The sequence below is a fragment of the Sinocyclocheilus grahami genome, unplaced genomic scaffold, assembly GCF_001515645.1.
Source record: "Sinocyclocheilus grahami isolate Dianchi unplaced genomic scaffold, SAMN03320097.WGS_v1.1 scaffold118.1, whole genome shotgun sequence".
Classification (NCBI taxonomy): Eukaryota; Metazoa; Chordata; class Actinopteri; order Cypriniformes; family Cyprinidae; genus Sinocyclocheilus; species Sinocyclocheilus grahami.
In genome coordinates, this window is record NW_015505297.1 from 1,639,182 (window position 1) to 1,646,774 (window position 7,593).

The window sequence follows — 7,593 nt, forward strand, 5'->3', positions numbered from 1 at the left end:
AGTGACAATCACGCAGTGTGAATTATCAAAGACGCAATCTGAGGGAATCGCTGATGCCCGTGAAATATTTGGCATGCTAAATATCTGGAGCTGTCGGCGATTCACAATCACGCTGTGTGAAAGGAGTTCTGACTGAAAAACACATCGGCGATGACCCACAGCCAATGAGAGACCAATATACAGGGCAGCGGGAAGTTCGGGGAGGAGTTATATGAAACAGTTTGCGGACCAGTGTTGCCAAATCCGCGAATGCCGCCGGTTGTTTTTTTATGTCAGCAGGTTGAAGCGACCCCAATAACGTGATATTTAGGCCCTGGAATGTGAATTGTACCAGGAGAACCTATGGAAAGTATTTCACCCCCAGAACGCGATTTTTACTGGGGGACCCACTCGAAAGCAATTGGGCTATTTTCAGGCTAGTTTTGAGTAGTAATTGGGCGGGTTTTGTAGCAAAAACCTGGCAACCCTGCACCAGACAGAGCTGTCGGCGATTCTTCCTATTGTGAAGTCATGCAATGTGAAACCCCCTGTTGCCGATCCATCGAGCAGTGTGAACACAGCAGCAACTGAATGCTATCCCAGATAATCACGCAGTGTGAAAACAACAGTGATCCAACAAGTTTGAAAATCGTGCAGTGTGAACTCGGCATAAGGGAGAACTGAGGACTTATAAGCAAAACCCAAACAAAGGGAGCTAATGAGATGATTAATACAACACAGGTGGAAACTAATGAATGATTATTAACTAAATGAGAACAGGAACTGAACCAAATAAGGGCAGACAGGAAATAAACAGAAACCAACATGTGACAGTAGTAAATCAATGATACTAAAATAACACTATTACAAACTTTTAGAAGAGAGGAAATAACATTTCTCATGTCATCTATTATTATCATCAAATCCTGTGTGTCCAAAAAAAAAAATTATTTGTCTTCTGTAATTGCATTACAATTTTTTTTGCCAAAATTGTAATGCATGACATGTCTTCAAACCAAGAACAAAGTACAAAAGCAAACAAACTAACAAACAAGCTGATGCTAGACTACATTCAAAACATTCTTTTTGTGCAGTGAATTATTGGCTGAAAATAGAATTTTGTTAATTATTTTATTCTGTATTATATATTAAGAATATAATATAGTTTATAATAAATAACATAACTTTCAGTGATATTTTAATAAATTTTGGAATATTTCTGTTTATGACAAACTGTTTTGATAATGTCTTGGGTCAGCACTTCATGCCCAGGGTAAAATTCTGAAGCAAAACCAGTTAAAAACCACTGTACTAGATCCCAGATTATATAATTTTTTACATATTAAATGCTCCTCCCACGCTTCTTGTGTTGCTATTGATTCTGCATTTTTCCACATGTCTCTGCTGCTCGTTTCTTCTTTCATAGCAGTGTAAGGAGCAGGAGAGAGTGTGCCGCATGATTTATAACCATCGTGCCCTCATGTAGCAGACAATGTCAGCCAGCCTTCGGCAGTAAAAGAAGAAGGTTGTAAATTTCCGCCAAAGGTGCAGATTTACATGAAGGACAGCCCCCTTTTGTGTATATATGTGTCTCGGCCTGTTGTTTGACAGGTAAAGACTATCCTGCCAAAGTGTGTGTATGTGTACACCTGGCACACATTTTTCTCTTTGTTTGAAACAGGACCGTGTCACACCCCTTGCGCTTTTCCCCTGGCCTCACTCTGTGCACCTGAAAATTTACAGACGCCGTAACATGCCTTCTTGAGAGAGTGCTGTGCTTTATGGGACAGGTGTCATGACCTGACCATCCGGATGCGTTCAGTTAAATATGTGGCAGGGCTGTCAAACTCAACTGCACATCTGTAATTTACACGCCTTCTTTCCAGAAACCAAGAAACACATTCTGTTCTTCTTTTGATATGTGCACCAGATTCTCTCTCTCTCTCTCTCTCTCTGAATTTCTATCATAATATATTATATATTGCAGTTGTGTATTATAAAAAACATTCATAATTTACATTGACCAAAAATGATTACAAGCAAAGTCACAGCAAGAACCATTGTGCATCTCTAAGCAACTATAGGTGTTTTATTCCTAAATTAATCTTTTGAAAATCAAAGTTGGAGTGAATGATTTTATGACTCACTTATGAAGGTTTTGTTGCTGAATGTATCACTTGTTTTGTTTCAGAGTGAATGTTTTTGAACAAATCTTTTGAGTGAATGATTCAGTGACTCACTCACTTGAATGAACATGAACATGAATGAATCGGTTGAGTGAATGATTCAGTGATTCGCTCATAAAAATAACTACTGGCGTAATGATGTAATGTACAGATGGAGTCACTAATTAACCCCAATGAGTACTGCACAGACTTCAGAAAATATAAAAATCTAACAACTAGTTTATGTTGCAACTGTAAAACTATAATTGATTAATAATTTTTTTAATTTTCTTTAAACAATAAATAATATTTTATTTTATTTTGATTTATTTTACTTTATTTTATGTTTTTTTAGTTTACTTTAAAATAATTGTTATTAAAAATGGCACTGAATAGGACTTTTTTTCTATAAGTGGATTTATTTAATTTTTTTATTATTTAATTTTATTATTTTATGTTGTTTTGTTAAAAACAAGCTGGCTCTGAACAGGAATCTTTATATGAATAGGACATTTTTCATGAATGGATTCCAATTTACTAAACCTGTGTTAACTCCATCAGCTCTAGTCTGTGAGTTGCTGCCTGCTGTTGGCACACGATGAATAGCTGATCTTAATGCTGCTCAGTGGTGTATAAAGTACCTGAAAGACATACTCAAGTAAAAGTACAGATATCTTACCAGAAAATGACTTTGGTAGAAGTTGAAGTCACCGTTAGAATATTACTTGAGTTAAAGTCTTAAAGTATGTGATATTTATTGTACTTAAGTACGAAAATTATTTTTTTAATCTTAAATGTACTTAAGTATTGAAAGTAAAAGTACAAGTAAATGCAAAATGGAAAAGAAGCAAATAAATATATATATATACAATGTTCAAGAAAACATTTCTGGAATCTGCATCTAAAATAGCATTTAGATGTATTTACACAGTTTACGTATCTCAGAGGGGACATGGATGCATTTAAACTGCAGTTACAGATGCATAAATAATGTTTTGTTTTTAACATAAAACGTCGAATACTGATATTTGAAATTATTTAAAACATGAGGAAATGTGAAATTAAAACCGCCAGTAGGTGACAGCAAGTGACTGTTAATGAGTGAGTCATTGAGATTCAGTCAAACGGCTGATTCATTCAGGAACAATCATTTGACTGTGTTAATGAATGAATCACTGAATCATTTATTCAACCGATTCGTTCAAAAAGCTGATTCATTCAGTAAGTAAACACTGTCCATTGCTCAGAGACGCAAAACAGTGCTGTGATCTTTGTTTGGAACTATTTTCGTTGGCAAAATTGAGCAAAAACAAGCACTATTATGTCTAAAATGTAAGTCACTTATTGCTTTACTGAACTTGTATAAAATGATTATTAAAAGAGTTAATGCTGATATCTGCAGAAAAACGGTACTCTTTGCATGATATAGATTAAGTTAACTATATTAAATTATATAAATATAAAAAGCATACAGAAGCATTTTTGCAGTCTACAATTTAGAATGCCTGGAATTTTGAGTTTTAATAGACTAATAAATCAACGTTGCCTCCACTCTGTGTGCGTGATTTGATGATATAGCCTACTTGATAATGTCAGTTCGCACATCATTACTTACAACAACACTTACCATATTATCGCAGACGATGCTGTATCACACACCCCAGACTCGACTTGAGGGGAAAATGAATAATCCGCGGTTGTGCGCGCACTTGTTTGCACATGAGCATGAGTTTAAGGCCCCATCCACACGGAGACACGTTTAGCTGTATACGCATACATTTTGTATCGTATAGGCATTTCGTCCACACAGATCCAGCGTTTTGGGAGAGTGAAACCGATATTTTTTTTTAACTGGGTCCCAGAGTGGATAAATCTGAAAACGCCGCCCTTGCATTTTCACGTGGACAGCGAATCCGTATATTTTCTGAAACGAAGACGTCATCAGCCCACATCTCGCCCCATGTCAGACACCGCTACGTCACGTAACAGCAACAAAAACATGAACAAACACTGAACGATTGTCTTTTTATTAACTAACATTAACACAGATTAATAAATGTATTGTTCCATGCTCGTTTGTATACCGCGCGCAAGGTTTAGTGTATCTCTGGCAGAATTACAGCGCCACATACTGGTCTGACATGTATACTACATCGTTTTGTGTCGGTTTTGTGGTTTCGTGTGGACGCAGATATTTCTTGAGACGAGGGGGAAAAAAGATCGGATCGGGAAAGCTCTGGCTTCGTGTGAACGTAGCCTAACTTGCAAACGCCAGACCACTGATTCGTCAAACCTGCTTTCCTGCAGTCCATGTTCTTCTGACTATTTTGTAGTAAGTAACGAATATGCTTCGGGGAAATGTATCGGAGTAAAAGTATACATTTTAATTAGGAAATGTAGTGGAGTAAAAGTAAAAGTTGACTGAAATATAAAAACTCAAGTAAAGTACAGATACTCCCAAAATATACTTAAATACTGTAACGAAGTATTATTACTTCGTTACATTACACCACTGCTGCTGCTATCTGCCTGCGTGAGAGACTCTATCATCAACTCCGCTCGCTAGAGCCAGGGGGCCAACCGTCACACCTGCGCAACCATGCCTGACTTTTCAACAACCCCTCCTCTCCTTTCCTCGGCTTCACTCAGCCATGCCACGTTCCTGTGGCTCTCGTTTGTTCTGCTAGTACCCCTGATCCCTGGTCCCTGGCCACTGCACTTTAAGTAAGGACACAGTGACCTATATTGGTGCAGGGGGCAGCCCATATGGAAGTGTTCTTTCAATGTTTTTGTAGCGAAAAAAGCCTTTCAGTGTTGTGGTTTCTTATCTAGAGCTCTGGCTGTGTCTGTTCTGTATCACAGTGCCCATGCTTTCCTATACGGATCTTTATCTGTCACTGTATTAGTAATCATTCATCCCGTTGTTTAAAGTGGGATTATGCAAGGATGTGAACTCTATATTCCAAGATTTGCTTGTCGTATCCCAATTTTTCACACTCCTTAAGGAGGTTCCTGTGCCATAAGGTGATCTCAAGAGCATTCAGAAGTCATGAAGCCATATCAGTTAGATCTATTTCTAGATCTGCCCTGGTGCACTCAGTTGTGCTGTCCCAGGTGTGCTGGCACAGGAATGGGTCTCTCTCATGCAGAAGGTAAATTGACATCTCAGCAATGGCTCAATTCCAGTACAGGCCGTTCTCCTCCTCTTTCTCTATCCATCTGCTTCTCTTCTACCCTCAGAGCCCTGCTGTACCCCCATCTAAACACCCTCCCTAGAGGCTACTGCTGCTGTTTCTGCTGCTGCTGCTGTATAGTTATTTGTAAATTGGTTGGTTAGTTGAAAAAATGGCAAACCATTTTACCATATATATATATATATTTGTGATTAATCTAATATTTCTAATATTTTTAAGGGAAGAAAACAACATAAGTGTAATTAGTGGAATATCAGGAATATATATATTTTTATGATATCAATCAATCATTTATTCATTTATTTATGCATTTATATATTTATTTGCCTGCCTAAAATGCTTGTTTACATATTTTCATGTCAGTATTTTTTTCAATTATATTTATGAAATTGAGTACAAAGACAAACATTTTTTTTATTTGTTTGTTTCCTAAATTCCTAAATTACAACTCCCGTTTAAATATTTTCATATGTCAATATTTGCATTTATAAATAAATATGCAGTTAAATTTTTATTTTATTTATGAAATTGATTAAAAAGATATATTTTTTCATTTATTGCCTAAATAAAAGAAATGCATAGATTTCTTTGCCTGCCAAAAATGACATTTTCAATATATTTACATATTTTATATTCAATAATATTATACTGTAATATATTGAATACACACACATATGCACAACTGTATTAGTTTAATAATTGTATTTTAATGATATTTATTTACATTTACATTTAGTCATTTAGCACAGGGGTCTCCAATCTTTTTTACACCACGGACCGGTTACGTTTGGAAAATATTCTCGTGGACCGGCTTATAATAGCATTATATAGTGGTTCAACGCATTATATTATTACAAACATTAATGCTTTGAATTTTATGCGAGCAGCCAGTGCAAATTGATGAACAGAGGTGTGACTGTAACGGGGCTGACGAGACGTGAGACGTGTGGATCCATCTGCAGGCTTTATTAAAGAGACGTGGTACACAGGCAGGGTCAAAACAATGGCAAACAGGTATATGGCGGGCAAAACACAAGAATAGTCCTAGGGCTAGCGTAGGTCACCGATCAGCAGACAGAATCAAAGGGGCGAGACGAGAGGGAGAAATCCAAGGAAACAGGCAAAGATCAAAAACAGGCAAGGCAAGGCAAAACAAGGGAGACTCGGAAAGGGGTGCAGGCTAAACAATACTCAGCCGAGAAATGTGGTTAGAGTGGGTGTTATATAGTGAATGAGATAATTAGAAACAGCTGTGTGCAATGAGTGCAATCAGGGCAGTGTGTAAACTGTGCAAAGAATGATGGGAAATGTAGTCCGGGGTGCGATCAACTGTGACTAGACTTGACTCGGGAAGATCAACTGTGACTAGACTTGACTCGGGAAGATCAACTGTGACTAGACTTGACTCGGGAAGATCAACTGTGACTAGACTTGACTCGGGAAGATCAACTGTGACTAGACTTGACTCGGGAAGATCAACTGTGACTAGACTTGACTCGGGAAGATCAACTGTGACTAGACTTGACTCGGGAAGATCAACTGTGACTAGACTTGACTCGGGAAGATCAACTGTGACTAGACTTGACTCGGGAAGATCAACTGTGACTAGACTTGACTCGGGAAGATCAACTGTGACTAGACTTGACTCGGGAAGATCAACTGTGACTAGACTTGACTCGGGAAGATCAACTGTGACTAGACTTGACTCGGGAAGATCAACTGTGACTAGACTTGACTCGGGAAGATTAGCTGTGGCTTGACTGAACTCAGGAAGAACAGCTGTGACTAGACAGATTTGGTTGTGTCCGCCATCTTGTGAGTGTGCTCAGCTGTCGCCACCATTTTGTGAGCGTGCTCTGGTGTGGCCGCCATCTTGCGATCAGGCTCCGCTGCTGCCGCCATTTTGTGAGCGTGCTCTGGTACAGCCACCACTTCAGTCACACACATTGCATCGCGTTCTTCCTCCGCAACACCCACAGTAAATACAGATCCGACAGTCAACAAAGCATAATCCATGAACTGAGCGAGTGATGAACGTGGACCCTCGCGCCTAAGCTTAGCCCTCAGAGGTTGATTTATGCCATCGCAGAAAAACTCTATCAATAAACAGTCCGGTAACTCAGAATAGTGAGCGATGGCTAAATACTCTCGGATATAGTTCTCCAGTGATCGTGGACCCTGTTTAAGGGCTAACAAAATTCTTGCGGTGTCCATACCTGGCCAATGCTCCTCAGAAAAGCTGCTGGATCCTTGTT

The 7,593-nt window shown here is 38.4% G+C and overlaps 1 protein-coding gene across 1 annotated transcript in view; it reads left to right on the forward strand.

Annotated features, from left to right (window-relative positions):
* The window catches only part of LOC107589674 (kinesin-like protein KIF26B), an 84,162-nt gene that overhangs the window by 19,120 nt on the left and 57,449 nt on the right, over positions 1-7,593 (forward strand). The gene's annotated exons all lie outside the window — the stretch shown is intronic.